General features: G+C 56.0%; 1 long non-coding RNA gene across 1 annotated transcript; it reads left to right on the forward strand.

Annotated features, from left to right (window-relative positions):
• The first annotated feature begins 15155 nt into the window (after positions 1–15155).
• Positions 15156–16541, forward strand: LOC144951855 (uncharacterized). The gene is made up of 3 exons (XR_013640532.1): positions 15156–15209; positions 15857–15925; positions 16388–16541. It is a non-coding gene; the product is annotated as an uncharacterized LOC144951855 (long non-coding RNA).
• Positions 16542–16813: the final 272 nt, after the last annotated feature.

A 16813-nucleotide genomic window follows, 5' to 3' on the forward strand; every position in this document is an offset into this window, starting at 1 on the left:
TGATCAACTTAAAAATGTGCCCGTTATATTTGGTCAAACATTTAATACTGGTAGGAACCTCCTGGTTACACCAGCCCACAGGGGATTATTGTGTCCGTCCGTCGTGCAGGGAGGGGCTGGGTGGGGATGGGCTGGGTGGGGAGGGTGGGGTGGGGCTGGGTGGGGAGGGGCTGGTCACCCCGTGGTGCCCTTATAAAACTCAACGTTTAACCTACTCACGCCGGCTTGTGCCCGCCCTCACAGTCGGGCATATTTGCGGAATACACCACGCCGCCGTTGACCCTGCAGGCCATTGACCGAGCAACCCAACGTTCCTACCAGCTCCCTCCGCAGGAAAGTGTTTAACTCACCCCTAATGCGATGGCTGGAACTGCTTCTTTTTGGCGAGGCGTGTGATGTTGTTAGCTGGTATTGATGTTGCTGCTGCTACTCGCAACTGCTTTTCCAGGTTTGCTCCGAGATTTATTGAATTTCGAGTCCCGCCTGCGGTTGCCTTGGCAGGGCCACACCCAAATGATTTTGCGGGGCCTCGTACGGCCCGCGGGCCGGACGTTCCCCACCCCTGCCCTAGATCGACTCGGACTAAACAACAAACAAACAACAGCAAGACGTCACCCCCCCCCACCCCCCCCCGTGTGTACGCGGCGGTGAAGACAGCGCGAGACCCTGGGAGGAAGACAAAGGCGGCCCTGCGCGGTCATGGGATCGATCCGTCCAAGTGTCGCTGGCCGGCAGGCTGGGCTGGGCCCCTGAATAGGTGCTCGCAGACACTTCGAGTTGCCGTGGCCGTTGCAAAGGGAGCGAACGTGCTGGGCGGGGAGACGGAGCTCTGTGTTCCAGGTGGAATGTTTTTACGTCGTCCGATCGTGAGAGGCGGCCTCCAGCCAGCAGTGGAGAGAGCAAGGCCACTCACCCAGCCACTCACCCAGTCACTCACTCAGCCACTCACCCAGCCACTCACCCAGTCAATTACCCAGCTACTCACCCAGCTACTCACCCAGCCACTCACCCAGTCACTCACACAGTCACTCACCCAGCCACTCACCCAGCCACTCACCCAGTCACTCACTCAGCCACTCACCCAGCCACTCACCCAGTCAATTACCCAGCTACTCACCCAGCTACTCACCCAGCCACTCACCCAGTCACTCACACAGTCACTCACCCAGCCACTCACCCAGCCACTCACCCAGTCACTCACTCAGCCACTCACCCAGCCACTCACCCAGTCAATTACCCAGCTACTCACCCAGCTACTCACCCAGCCACTCACCCAGTCACTCACACAGTCACTCACCCAGCCACTCACCCAGCCACTCACCCAGTCACTCACTCAGCCACTCACCCAGCCACTCACCGAGTCAATTACCCAGCTACTCACCCAGCCACTCACCCAGTCACTCACACAGCCACTCACACAGTCACTCACCCAGCCACTCACCCAGCCACTCACCCAGCCACTCATCCACCCACTCACCAAGCCACTCACACAGCCACTCACCCAGCGACTAACCCAGTCACTCACCTAGCCACTCACACAGCCACTCACCCAGCCACTCACGCATCCACTCACCCAGTCACTCACCCAGCCACTCACCCAGTCACTCACCCAGCCACTCACCCAGTCACTCACCCAGCCACTCACCCAGCCGCTCACCCAGCCACTTACACAGATACTCACTCTACTCCTCACCCAGCTACTCACCCCCACACCACTCCAGATACTCACCCAACTCACCACATTCCTCCACCACATTGCTCGCCACACGTCTCGCTCCTCTCCTCATCCCCTCCCCTGCACCCCCCCTCCCCCCGGCCCCCCCCGCCTCCCCTCCCCCGACCCCCCCACCCGTCCCGCCTCCCCCGACCCCCCCCCGTCCCCCGTGTCTATAAAAGTTCCGGCTCTGGGGGTCCTTCAGACGCGTGCGACGCCATGGATCCCAGCGACACACGTGTGGTCGGGCCACCTACAGGTGAGAGAGTGGGGGGGCTACAGGTGATAGAGTGGGGGGGGCTACAGGTGATTGCGTGAGGGGGGGGCTACAAGGAGGGGGGAGCTACAGGTGATAAACTTGGGGGGGCTACAGGGGAGAGAGTGGGGGGCCCCTACAGGTGAGAGAGTGGGGGGGGGGCTATAGCTGATAGAGTGGGGGGGGGGGGGGCTACAGGTGAGAGAGTGGGGGGGGGCTACAGGTGAGAGAGTGGGGGGGCTACAGGTGATAGAGTGGGGGGGCTACAGGTGAGAGAGTGGGGGGGGGGGCTACAGGTGAGAGAGTTGGGGGGGGCTACAGGTGAGAGAGTGGGGGGGGGCTACAGGTGAGAGAGTGGGGGGGGGCTACAGGTGAGAGAGTGGGGGGGAGGGGCTACAGGTGATAGAGTGGGGGGGGGGCTACAGGTGATAGAGTGGGGGGGGGGCTACAGGTGAGAGAGTGGGGGCTACAGGTGAGAAAGTTGGGGGGGGCTACAGGTGAGAAAGTGGGGGGGGGGGGGCTACAGGTGAGAAAGTGGGGGGGGGGGCTACAGGTGAGAAAGTGGGGGGGGGGCTACAGGTGAGAAAGTGGGGGGGGGCTACAGGTGAGAAAGTGGGGGGGGGGGCTACAGGTGAGAAAGTGGGGAGGGGGGCTACAGGTGAGAAAGTGGGGGGGGGGGCTACAGGTGAGAAAGTGGGGGGGGGCTACAGGTGAGAGAGTGGGGGGGGGCTACAGGTGAGAGAGTGGAGGGGGCTACAGGTGAGAGAGTGGGGGGGGGGCTACAGGTGAGAAAGTGGGGGGGGGGGCTACAGGTGAGAAAGTAGGGGGGGCTACAGGTGAGAGAGTGGGGGGGGGCTACAGGTGAGAGAGTGGGGGGGGCTGCAAGTGAGAGAGTGGGGGGGGGCTACAGGTGAGAAAGTTGGGGGGGCTACAGGGGAGAGAGTGGGGGGCCCCTACAGGTGAGAGAGTGGTGGGGGGGGGGGGTTCCTACAGGGGGCAGTTCCTATAGGTGAGAGACTGGAAGGGAGTATGGAACAGATGGATACTTTAATTATTAGGCCACACTTTGCTGTTCCGACTTCTCCATGGCGAGTCGAGAAGGGAGTTCAACATCCATTCAGTGTGTGTGTGCGTGCGTGTGTGCTGTGTGTGCTGTGTGTGCGTGTGTGTGTGCTGTGTGTGCTGTGTGTGCGTATGTGCGTGTGTGCGTGTGTGTGTGTGCGTGCGTGTGCTGTGTGTGCATGTGTGTGCGTGCGTGTGTGCGTGTGTGAGTGCGTGTGTGTGCGTGCATATGCATGTGTGCGCGTGTGTGTACGTGTGCACGTGTGTGCCCGTGTGCGTGCGTGTGTGTGTGTGGGTGTGTGTGCGTGTGTGCGTGTGTGTGTGCGTGTGTGGTGTGTGTGTGTGTATGTGTGCGTGTGTGTGTGTGCGTGTGTGTGCGTGTGTGTGCGTGTGTGCGTGTGTGTGTGTGCGTGTGTGTGTGTGTGTGTGCGTGTGTGTGTGTGCGTGTGTGTGTGTGCGTGTGTGCGTGTGTGTGTGTGCGTGTGTGTGTGTGCGTGTCTGTGTGTGTGTGTGCGTGTGTGTGTGTCTGTGCGTGTGTGTGTGTGTGCGTGTCTGTGTGTGTGTGTGCGTGTGTGTGTGTGATCCACCAACCTGCTGCTGCCACCACAGCGCCGGAACGTCGGCCACGCCAGGCGCAGCACCTCCGGTCAGCCCGGTTGTCTACGTACGGTGCGAAAGACGTTCAACACCACGCACACACACGTACACACACACGTGCACTACGCACTCAGCCAGTGTGTAGTGTAGTGTGTAGTTTAGTGTATAGTAGTGTATAGTGTAGTGTGTAGTGTAGTGTATAGTGTAGTGTATAGTGTGGTGTATAGTGTAGTGTATAGTGTAGTGTATAGTAGTGTATAGTGTAGTGTGTAGTGTAGTGTATAGTGTAGTGTGTAGTGTAGTGTGTAGTAGTGTATAGTGTAGTGTATAGTGTAGTGTATAGTGTAGTGTGTAGTGTAGTGTGTAGTGTAGTGTGTAGTGTAGTGTGTAGTAGTGTATAGTGTAGTGTATAGTGTCGTGTATAGTGTAGTGTATAGTAGTGTGTATTAGTGTATAGTGTAGTGTGTAGTGTATTGTGTAGTGTAGTGTATAGTGTAGTGTGTAGTGTAGTGTGTAGTGTAGTGTGTAGTAGTGTATAGTGTAGTGTATAGTGTCGTGTATAGTGTAGTGTATAGTAGTGTGTATTAGTGTATAGTGTAGTGTGTAGTGTATTGTGTAGTGTAGTGTATAGTGTAGTGTGTAGTGTAGTGTGTAGTGTAGTGTATAGTGTAGTGTGTAGTGTAGTGTATAGCGTAGTGTATAGTGTAGTGTATAGTAGTGTAGTGTATAGTGTAGTGTATAGTGTAGTGTATAGCGTAGTGTATAGTAGTGTAGTGTATAGTGCAGTGTATAGTGTAGTGTAGTGTATAGTGTAGTGTATAGTAGTGCAGTGTATAGTAGTGTAGTGTGTAGTGTATAGTGTAGTGTATAGTGTAGTGTATAGTGTAGTGTATGGTAGTGTATAGTAGTGTATAGTGTAGTGTGTAGTTTAGTGTATAGTGTGTAGTGTATAGTAATGTATAGTGTATAGTAGTGTATAGTAGTGTATAGTGTAGTGTGTAGTGTATAGTGTAGTGTATAGTGTAGTGTATAGCAGTCAAAATACAAACAAAAAGAGACAACTCTGATAATGATAATGATATGTACTGTCCTTGAAATTGATTGGTCCACACCCGAGACAGCTTTTCTTAGAGCCTAGTCTCCATTGGTGTTGGACCAGATGACGCCAAAAGGCGTACAACTCAAAAACAGTGCACTATCAGAGTATTGAGAGCTCGGGGTAAGCATGTCTGTCTGTGCGTGTATGTGTCTGTGCGTGTGTGTCTGTGCGTGTGTGTGTCTGTGCGTGTGTGTCTGTGCGTGTGTGTCTGTGCGTGTGTGTGTCTGTGTGTGTGTGTGTCTGTGCGTGTGTCTGTGCGTGTGTGTCTGTGCGTGTGTGTGTCTGTGCGTGTGTGTCTGTGCGTGTGTGTGTCTGTGCGTGTGTGTCTGTGCGTGTGTGTCTGTGCGTGTGTGTGTCTGTGTGTGTGTGTCTGTGCGTGTGTGTGTCTGTGCGTGTGTGTCTGTGCGTGTGTGTGTCTGTGCGTGTGTGTCTGTGCGTGTGTGTCTGTGCGTGTGTGTCTGTGCGTGTGTGTCTGTGCGTGTGTGTCTGTGCGTGTGTGTCTGTGCGTGTGTGTCTGTGCGTGTGTGTGTCTGTGCGTGTGTGTCTGTGCGTGTGTGTGTCTGTGCGTGTGTGTCTGTGCGTGTGTGTCTGTGCGTGTGTGTGTCTGTGTGTGTGTGTGTGAGTGGGGAGCGGTAGTGTAGTGGTTAGCGCGCTGCGCTATGAACCCGGCGACACGGGTTCGATTCCCGCTCACTGCCAACATCAATGACGATTATCTGAACCGGTCCCGGGCCTCCCCAAACATAATCCCTTGTGCGCCTTTTGGCGTCATCTGGTCAAACACCATATGAGACTAGGCTCTAAAGAAAGCTGTCTCTGGTGTGGACCAATCAGTTTCAAGGACAATGCATAAATTATCAGAGTATTGTTTTTTGTTTGCATTTGACTGCAAGTATTGTGGTTAATGTAAGCATGATTCCTTGCAAAAGGTGTCAGTTTTGTTGTCAGAAAAAAGGGGAAAAACCTTATCAGTATGATCCCTTGTATAAAGGTGTCAGTTTTGGTGCCAGATGAAAGGGTAAAAACCTATTACCAGATTTAAATAGCTCTCGAGATTCTCATCAATCTCACGATCGAGAGGCCAACGCGTTCCACAGAAGCTTGGAGCTGCACTGGCAAAGGAGTGAGAATGTGGAGCTCCACTGACAACATTGGCCGAGTGGCATTTCTGCTCCGTAATGCAGAGCCGTGGGGGGGGGGGGTGAGGGATGCGGGTGGGAGGGTGTGTGGGGGGACTTGCCGATGACTGGTACCAGCGGTGTCAAGATCGGCCTCAGTGGAGGAGGCTCGTGAAGGACGCTACTGGGCAGTTGGAGGCAGTCGCCCTCCAGCAACAACGGAGGGCGGAGGAGCGACGCTCACAACAACGAGCGGAGCGCCGGGTGGCTAAAGCACAGCAAGTTGGCACAGTAGGGGCCACAGGTGGTGCATCTGTAGTGGTGGTATTGACGTGCGCCGACTGTGACAGTGATGGATCACGGGGCGGCGCGGGGTGCGGGGTTGGGCACGCGTTGTGGGCGTGGTGTGGACGCGCGCGCCGGGAGTGACAGATGACGAGGCGGCGCGGAGTGAGTGGTGAGGCACGATGAGATGTGGGAAAAGAGGATCGTAGCCAGCACCCGGCGATTGGTCGAATAAGTGGGTGCTCGCAGCGACGTCCGCAGGTGGGGTATAAAGGGGGACGCGCGAGAGCACTCGGGGAGAGTTACCCAGTTGAAGACCCGAAGACGGAGCTGAAGACCTAGTGAAGCCGAGTAGCTAAGTGGCGTTAGTCGCCAAGTAGCTAAGTGGGTGTTTGTCACCCGAGTACTAAGTGGATGTTGGTCATCCGAGTAACTCAGTGGGCGTTAGTCGCCAAGTAGCTAAGTGGGTGTTTGTCACCCGAGTACTAAGTGGATGTTGGTCATCCGAGTAACTCAGTGGGCGTTAGTCGCCAAGTAGCGAAGTGGGTGTTTGTCACCCGAGATACAAAGTAGGTGTTAGTCACCTGTAACCAAGTTTGATAAAATAAAGAGTGTGTTACCCGTGAAGTCGTCTCCCGTGGAGTTACTACATTACAACTGGCGTCAGAAGTAAACCTGTCTTCAAGAAGTATGGACACAAGGAAGACTACCCGTACCCACGAGCGAGGTCGGGATGACGACGGCGTACCGGGGACACCGACCTCGGGAGTAGAGGACGAGGAGTTGCCGCCGATGCAGCACTTCGCGGTGATGGCCGACGCTCCGCTTGCCTCCGACACCGGCCTCCAGGACGCGCACGCCCGCTTGGCGGAGTTGCTACTCGCCGCCGCCGCTGTCTTGGCCGACATCTCCGTTCCGGCGAGCGGAAAAACGGCTGCGGGGGTCGTGGAGGAAGCGACGGTGGAGGATTCCCGCCAAAGGGCGCTTCGCGCCAAAAGCCTGGAAGTTGCCGCCGTTTTTGGGGGGCCGCCACCGATTGGCGGGAAAGACGGACGCCACGTGGCCGGACACCTCCGCGCAGCCCACGTCATCGGCGCGCGCCGGAGCCCTCCATTTTGCGCCTGACAACCGAGCCGACATTTTACACAACTCCAGCGGAGCGCGGGAAAATCTCTCCGACGTCGACGACGATCGGGTCCTCCAGCAAAGATTGCCCGCGCTGTCGGCGTTCAAGGCGGATGGGGGCGACTGGGGAGCCTTCCAACGAAGGTTCCTCGCTCATCAGGAGATGTCGGGGTGGTCCGATACCACTGCCCTGCGTGCGTTGCCAGCGATGCTTGACGACGACGCGCTTGCAGCCTTCACATCTGCTGCAAGGTCGTCCCGCTCTACGCTCCAGGCCGCACTACACCTGATGGCGAAGGTGTTCGGGCCGCCCTCCACGTGCCGCCACCAGTTCTACGATCGGCGGAAGGTGGCTGGGGAAACGACGCTAGCCTACCGCACGGCACTGCTCGCCTTGGCGGACGCGGCTTTTCCCCGCATGGATAAGGAGGGGAAGGACGCCATGGTGACGGAGCAGCTGCTGGTGTTGGCCCACGAGTTGGGGGTCCCCATCAACGTGGCAGACGAGATGGAGATCTGCTCCCTGGCGATCGCCACGAGCATTCACGCGTACGAGGTCCTCAAACGCAAGCCGGGGGTCGTCTGCAAATGGCCGGGGAATGCGGCACTGGCCGCCACGATCGCCGAACCTCAGCCAGCTGCGGTGCAGGAGCGGGCCTTCGCTGCACCGTGTCCGGGGGAGTGGAGAACGGGAGGTCGTTCGCCCACACGTTCGCCCCGCAAGCTGGAGCAACCGAAACCTACGACGTCCGTCGTCTGCTACAACTGCGGCCTTCGGGGTCACGTCGCAGCCGGGTGCCGGGCCCCGCGTCCGCGCACCGCAGGACCACGTCGGGACGACGACCAGGGCCACAAGTCATTCCAACAAAACCCGGCAAGTCGCGGCACCTCACACGTTCGGTCCACAAACACGGCACATTCGGGTCGCCGCTTCGCGGTGGGGGGTTCGGGGCTGGGTGCCGGGGGTTCAATTCGGCGGGGGGGGTCCGTACGCGGCCCGCAAGCAGTCGAGTGGTCCGAATTGGCCCACAGGATCGTGGCTGCGTCAGCCGGGTCGTCCGTGGTAACGGGGTTCATTGACGGGGTTGAGGTCCGGGTGCTTGTTGACACGGGTGCGTCGGCCACCATCATCTCGGACCTTATTTATAACATCCTTCCCGTCCAAAGTAGACCCCTTCTGCCGGTAGACGTGCCATTTTATGCGGCGAATGGGGGATCCCTGGGGATCATCGGCCAGATTCGGGCGACTATTTGCATTGGGGACATTAAATTAGCGGGCCCTATTTTTGTATCATCATCGCTGGCCGTTCCCTGTTTGCTAGGTACGGACTTTTTGTCAAAAATGCCCATCAAAATTCTTGTTGATCAGGCCTGCATAGAGCTTCCGTCAGGTCGGCGGGTTGCCTTCTTGTCGAGCCCTATCAAAGTGCGCACGGTTTGTGCGACGGTGCAGGCGCTGGCGACTCACACTGTACGGGTACCCCCGGGATCGCAAATGTTAGTACCCCTTCGGTTCAGGAAGCCACTCGAGGTGGGTGCGGAGGCACAGGGGGTGCTGTTGGGGCCGTCAAACAGAGCCAGTAAGGGCCTCGACTTAGCGGTTGCTCAAACCATGGTGAGAGGGGACAGTGAGCCGTTCGTAATGGTCCTGAATACGGGGTCGCGGCCGGCCGTAATTGCGCAGGGAACGGTGCTGGCTCACGCCGCGCCGCTGCCCGTTGAGGAACGGCTCGTGGCTCAAGCAGATTTTACTGTCGAGTCGCATCCTCAAAGTGATGAGGGGACTGAGTGGTTGGACTCGCTGTGTGCGGGTTCTGCTAACTTGTCCGGGGTGCAATTGGGAGCATTGAGGGGTTTGCTCATCGAGTTTGCTGACGTGTTCAGCAAACATAAGTACGATATTGGCTGCACTGACCTGTTGCGCCACCACATAGCTACAGGGGACGCGGCCCCTATTCGTCAGAATCCTTTCCGGCTCAGCCCGGCCGAGAAGGAACATGTGCAATCGGCGGTTAATGATATGTTGGCGGCCGATATCATTTCTCCCTCTTCTAGTCCGTGGGGTGCTCCTATTGTCCTAGTAAAGAAACAGGACGGGTCCTTGCGGTTTTGTGTCGATTTCCGCCGCTTAAACAAAATCTCGATGGCGGATGCGTATCCGCTCCCCAGGATGGATGAGTCGCTGGATGCCTTGGCGGGAGCGCAGTTTTTTTCCACACTCGATCTGCTTTCTGGATTTTGGCAATTGCCACTCGATAACGAGTCTAAACCTAAAACTGCTTTCCGCACACCTGGGGGCCTTTTTGAATTCAACCGTTTGCCCATGGGCTTACATTCCGCCCCCGCCACGTTCCAGAGACTCATGGAATTGGTTTTGTCAGGCCTCCAATGGGATACCTGTTTGATTTATCTTGACGATATTATCGTCTTTAGTCGGACTTTCGAGGAGCACCTCCAGCGACTGAGAGCGGTGTTCCTCAGGATGCGTTCCGCTAAGCTAAAATTTAAACCGGCTAAATGTTTTCTGCTTCGGGAATCTGTCAGGTATTTGGGCCATATCGTGAGTCGTTCAGGGATCTCGACGGACCCTGCTAAGACGCATTGCGTCAGCTCATGGCCAACGCCAACCTCGGTCACGGAGGTTCGTAGTTTCATTGGTTTTGCCTCCTATTACCGTCGTTTTGTCAAGCAATTTGCCACCATAGCCAAGCCCCTGCACGCTTTGACGGCTAAGGGTGTGAGGTTTCACTGGGGGGCAGAGGAGGAGGATGCGTTCTGCTCCCTCCGTGACGCTTTGGTGCAGGCTCCCCCCTTGTGTTACCCCGATTTCACACAACCGTTTTTGCTTGACACGGACGCCAGCAATACGGGTATCGGGGGGGGTGCTCTCACAGTTGGTCGGGGGGGTTGAACGGGTGGTCGCCTACGGTAGTAGGGTTCTTTCCCCCGCAGAACAACGCTATTGCGTAACTCGTCGTGAATTGTTAGCCATTGTGTTTTTTACACAGCAATTCAGGCCGTATCTTTACGGCCGTCATTTTACGGTCCGGACGGACCATGCGGCTCTACAATACGCTATGCGCGTGGCGCAGCCATCGGGCCAATTGTCCCGATGGTTGGAGGTCCTTCAAGACTACCAATTCACGACGATTTACCGAAAAGGGTTGCGGCACTCAAACGCGGACGCCTTGTCGCGGTTGCCGCCGTGCACGGACTGCACATGTTTGTTGGGATCAGCGCGGTGCAAACCCCCGGTCGCCGGCGCCCCGGGAGTTGCGCTCGCCGCCACTGACACCCCGGGAGAGGACGCCCCCACGGGGAGGGATTCGCTGTTGTCGTTGCCCCTCATTGAGTGGGGCCGCCTCCAGATGTCCGACAGCTCCCTACTTACGCTGCGTCGGAAAGTTGGCGCTCCCGAACAAGGGGAGGCGCGGGTCGGTTCCTGGGTGTGCAGACAGGGCCTGTTGATGAGGTGGGACAACATGTCCCGGCGTCACGTGCTCGTGGTGCCTGTTGCTATGCGGGGTAGGATTGTTCTGGCAGCTCATGAACGGCTCATGCATCTGGGTTTTCACAAAACGCTCGCCCTAATCCAGCGAGACTATTATTGGCCGGGGATGGGTAACGACGTGGCGAATATTCTTAAGGGATGCGTAGAGTGCGCCAAAAGGAAACCGCCACCATTGGCGGCTAATCCACCGCTGCAATCCATTCAGGTTTCGCGTATAAACGAATTGGTAGCGTTGGACATCTTGGGGCCCTTTCCGGTTACACCAAGGGGAAATAGGTTCCTGCTGGTTGGCGTGGAATACTTCACCCGATGGCCTATGGCATGGCCGCTCGCCAACCAGTCGGCTGCGGCGGTGGCGGACGCCTTTGTCCAGGGTTATGTGTTGGACAAGGGCGCCCCCGAACGCTTGCTGACGGATCAAGGGAAGAATTTTTCGAGCGTTTTGTTGCGCGAGGTGTGCGACCTGTTGGGTACAAAGAAAGTGCGTACTTCCCCCTACCACCCGCAGACTGACGGGATGGTTGAGCGTCTGAACAGAACGATTACGTCTATGTTGTGCCAACAGGTCTGCGACGATCAGGTTGATTGGGACTTACAGGTGCCGGGGGTACTCGCGGCCTATCGAATGGCCCCTCATGCGGCGACAGGGTTTTCCCCATTTTTTCTTATGTATGGGCGGGAGGCCGATCCGGCCATGGACGTCCAACTGGGGATTTCCCAGCCACGTGCAAAATCTAAATTGGCAGACCACATCAAATTTAATATCGCCAAATTGACTGAAGCGCGGGAGGGGGCAAGGTTGAATTCGCGGTCGCGGCAAATTGCAAACGAGAAATTGCATGAGCGGAGGGTGCATACGCATGATTGGAAACCAGGCGATAAGGCCTGGCTGCATTGTCCACATGCACCGTTGGCTACGTCCCCCAAGTTGTTGAGACCTTGGAGGGGACCGGTGGAAATTGTGCGGGTTGCACGGCCCCAGAGTATACAGATTAAATGGGGGAAACGCCGTTGGTATGTGCACCCCTCCCGACTGAAGCCCTATGCGGCACCGTGTGACCCCGTTCTGTGCCGTGACGACCGGGCGTGTGATGTGACCGTCGACTCGGGGAGGGAGGTGTCGCAGGCTGATCCTCACGTGTCTCCACCTGACCCACCCCCAGGTGCCTCGGGCTTGACGGCTGCTGACCATCGAGAGCCTGAACCCCGGGGCACGCACGAGTCCTCGATGCCTGGCCGATGTCTTCCTGAACCGCCGGCACCACCGGACGTTCAACCGCGTCTGGTGCCGTACGACGGACCGGCAAGGCGGACTCGGGCTAGGTCTCAACAATTTTCATGAGGACGGGTTTTTTTTGTGCTCTACACCGAGCTCGCCCGGTGTTCCCCTCTGCCGGGATAATGTCCCGTTGTAGGGACGCTCGGAAGAAAAGGGGACACTGCACGAGTCGAAAGAAAAAAAAAAAATTTCCATTTATTTTTTTTTGTATACACATTGCTATTGTCACTCGCCGGTTTGTATATATTGTTCTGTTGTCGCGGTGGCATTGGTTGAGGGTTGCGGATGGTGGTGTTCGCGTCGTGTTGTGTTGTTAGCTTAGTTGTTGTTCTTGTTGTTGTGTTGTGTTACGGGGCACACAGGGAGGGTTTGTAATTTGTGTAGCAGCCGGGGCGGCTGCGAGCTATGTGGTAGGGGGTGATGTAGTGGTGGTATTGACGTGCGCCGACTGTGACAGTGATGGATCACGGGGCGGCGCGGGGTGCGGGGTTGGGCACGCGTTGTGGGCGTGGTGTGGACGCGCGCGCCGGGAGTGACAGATGACGAGGCGGCGCGGAGTGAGTGGTGAGGCACGATGAGATGTGGGAAAAGAGGATCGTAGCCAGCGCCCGGCGATTGGTCGAATAAGTGGGTGCTCGCAGCGACGTCCGCAGGTGGGGTATAAAGGGGGACGCGCGAGAGCACTCGGGGAGAGTTACCCAGTTGAAGACCCGAAGACGGAGCTGAAGACCTAGTGAAGCCGAGTAGCTAAGTGGCGTTAGTCGCCGAGTAGCTAAGTGGGTGTTTGTCACCCGAGTACTAAGTGGATGTTGTTCATCCGAGTAGCTCAGTGGCGTTAGTCGCCAAGTAGCTAAGAGGATGTTGGTCATCCGATTAGCTCAGTGGGCGTTAGTCGCCAAGTAGCTAAGTGGGTGTTTGTCACCCGAGTACTAAGTGGATGTTGGTCATCCGAGTAACTCAGTGGGCGTTAGTCGCCAAGTAGCTAAGTGGGTGTTTGTCACCCGAGTACTAAGTGGATGTTGGTCATCCGAGTAACTCAGTGGGCGTTAGTCGCCAAGTAGCGAAGTGGGTGTTTGTCACCCGAGATACAAAGTAGGTGTTAGTCACCTGTAACCAAGTTTGATAAAATAAAGAGTGTGTTATCCGTGAAGTCGTCTCCCGTGGAGTTACTACATTACACATCCGCCAGTCGTCTCAGTCAGTCGACCCGTGGCACCTGCTGGGTCTGCCCCGTGACCTCCTGCCAGCGGGCGTTCGACACTTCACGTGGCCTCAAGGTGCACATGGCCTGGCACAAGCGTCGTGGTGACGTCACCGCCACTTAGTGGCGAATGGCGGTTGTTGTTGTGGGATGGGGAGAGAGATCTCGGTAGTAGTTCCGTGATGTCTGCTTCCGCAGGCCCCACGAATCGAAGCGTTGCAAACGCCACGTGCTGGTTCACGTGACAACCCTTACCGGCCACGTCGGGTGGTGGAGGGTCACGACACACGTAATACTCACTCGATCTAACCCCACCCCCCCCCCCAAAAAAAACCTCTAATATGGAAGAAAAAAAAAGCTAAGGGGCCGTCCATAAATGACGTCACGCACCTGGGGGGGGGGGTGGTCAGAAATTTGTGACGATGTGTGACGAGGGGAGGGGGGGGGGTGAGAAATGTGACGTCACATCAAAATGCGCAACTTTAAATAAATATAGACAACACTTTCTACTTAATTAAATAGACTCTTTAGTAAATGTTTTCTTCCTACAACATCAGAGTGCAGCGCCACATTAAATACGCACTACAATGACAATAGTTTAAAGCGATTTGAAGCATGTTTGATTTTCAAAATGTAAATATGGTTTTGGGGGGGGGGCAGAGCTGTGTGACGTCATATTTGAGGGGGGGTCTGACTTTTAGTGACGCCGTGTGACGAAGGGGGGGGGGGGGGGAGTCAAAAATCAACCAAAATCGCGTGACGTCATTTATGGACGGCCCCTAAACTACTAAACAATTTTTTTTTTATTTTACCAGCTAAGGCCTCACTACCGAGTTATGTAGAGTAGCTCTGTTGTTGTTGTTGTTGTTGTTTAAAGATGCGGCTTGTCATCACGATCATCATCATCATCATGGTCGTGTGGAAATGTAGAGCAGTCGACAAATACTCTAAAACGGAGGGGGGGGGGGAGAAAACGGGATGACCCAGAGTACAAGAAAGGTCGACGAATCACCGAACCACATGCAAATACAACAACACGAATCTATCCCCATTCTACCAGCTAAAGCCCCGCTGAGCGATCGATTGATTTTTCGGAAGCGATCTGGCTCCTACAGATGATGGAACATTTACAGCCACCAAAATCATAAAAAAATAATTCTCAACGCGTGATGTTTTTTTTCTAAATGTGGAGGGAAAATCTGAAGGACCCGGGAAAAAAAAAAGTCCACGCGACCACGGGGGGAGAGAGTGAAAGATAGACGCGAAAAAAACTAATTTATTATCAATAATATGAGTCGCGGAAGCCTGCTTACATGTTGAATGAAAACGACGACAAAAAATTAACCCGTAAAAACAAAGTTTTTCACTATAAATCCTTTATATGCGTGGCGGCTAGAGTCCTCTCGTCCTCTGGCTTGAGATGGCTGCCACCTGTGGGTCAGATGATTGTCTGCCAGCATTAAGCAATTGGTAATTCAATATTTAATTCGTTTTCCCTAAACAGTGTAACATTTTGGAAATTATTTTTCACGAAAATTAATTTTCACGCACAACGAGTCTGTGTGCAAAATGTCAGCTCGATTGGATCACGGGAAGTGGGTTAAAACACGACCAAAAGATTTGCACGGTCGTAAGCGCGCAAGCAAGCAAGCAAGTGAACTTAATATAAAGGATTTAAAAACTAATTCATTACAAATAATATGAGTCGTGGAAGCCTGCTACATGTTGAATGAAAACGACGACAAAAATGACATTCCACAAACGACTGCTTCTCAATTGCGATTGCTACAGAGGAGAAACCAGAATCGGAATTTGTATTTCGCCCGGAGGAATCCGATGAGCTATGAAGCTCTTGACACCTTCTACCACTCCCCCCCTACCCACTCACCCCACGTGGCTGGGCATGCAGGAGGCGGTGGTGGTGCGGGTCGCGCTCCGGGGGCCTGGGGAGGTGAGCCCGAGGTGAGAGGACAGGGCATCAGACTCGGATTCTCTCCCACAGACATCACCGCCACCACTACCACCACCACTACAACCACTAACACCACCACAACCACCACTACTAACACCACTACCACCACCACTACAACCACTAACACCACCACAACCACCACTACTAACACCACTACCACCACCACTACAACATACCGCACGGGCACGTGTTCACACTGGCACGTGTTCGCCCCGTCCACGTGTGCTTAACCCACCCTGGCACGTGTTCACCTGTGTGTGTGTGTGTGTCTGTGCGTGCGTGTGTGTGTCTGTGTGTGTCTGTGTGTGTCTGTGGGGAGCGGTGGTGTAGCGGTTAGCGCGCTGCGCTATGAACCTGGCGACCCGAGTTCGATTCCCGCTCACGGCCAACACCAGTGACGATTATCTGAACCGGTCCCAGGCCTCCCCTAGGTCGACTCAGCCTAAAATGAGTACCTAGTGCGATGTGTAAACATCGCCGCTAGGGAGACAAAGGCGGCCGGGCGTGGTGTTGGCCACCCACCCCCCCTCCTGTGCCGTGCCGGCCTTCATAGGTGCTCGCTAACAGCACTTGCCCCTACAGTCTGTTAAGGCTACACGGGGGATCTTTGTATCTTTGTCTGTGTGTGTGTGTGCAGGTGACGAGGCAGCACCCTGAACGAGCAGGCGAGGAGGAGAGGCGGAACCGTCTGGAGGATCTGAGAGAGGTGAGGAGGGGGGGGGGTCAACCACGACTGATGATCTCGTGGTGCTCGTGGTGGTAGTGGTGGTAGTGGTGGTGGTAGTGGTGGTAGTGGTGGTGGTGGTGGTAGTGGTGGTGGTAGTGGTGGTGGTAGTGGTGGTAGTAGTGGTGGTGGTGGAAGTGGTGGTGGTGGTAGTGGTGGTAGTGGTGGTGGCAGAGGTAGAGGAGGAGCCGTACCCCCTAACTCCGCTCACTCTCTGCTCTCCTGTTGTGTCTCGCCCCTCCGCCTGTCCCCCCCCCCCCCGTGTCACTCCGTGTGTGTGTCCCACGTAACTCTGTGTGTCTCCCTCTATCTCCCTGTGTCCCCCTGTGGCCCCATCTCCCCCATGTCCCCCTGGTGTCCCCCTACCTCCCCGTGTCCCCCTGTGTCTCCCCATGCACCCCCTTGTCCCAATGTCCCCGTGGTGTCCCCCACACCGGGAGGCAGCTGCAGCAGGAGCAGTGGAGAGCCGAGATCCAGGAGAGGCGCGCGGCTCAAGAGAGGGCACTCCAGGAGCGTGCGGGCCGACTCAGAGCCTTCAGAGTGAGACACACACACAGACACACACACACACAGAGACACACACAGAGACACACACACAGACACAACCGCCATTCGCCACTAAGTGGCGGTGACGTCACCACGACGCTTGTGCCAGGCCATGTGGACCTTGAGGCCATGTTAAGTGTCGAACGCCCGCTGGCAGGAGGAGGTCACGGGGCAGACCCAGCAGGTGCCACGGGTCGCCTGACTGAGATGACCGAGATGACTGGCTGATGCACCACCTGTGCCCCCTACTGTGCCAACCTGCTGCTGACTGTGTGTGTGTGTTTGCAGCCTATCGCATAGCATTGCCTAGCGCCGACTGACCGG

Source organism: Lampetra fluviatilis, chromosome 64 (assembly GCF_964198595.1).
Source record: "Lampetra fluviatilis chromosome 64, kcLamFluv1.1, whole genome shotgun sequence".
NCBI classification, from domain to species: domain Eukaryota; kingdom Metazoa; phylum Chordata; class Hyperoartia; order Petromyzontiformes; family Petromyzontidae; genus Lampetra; species Lampetra fluviatilis.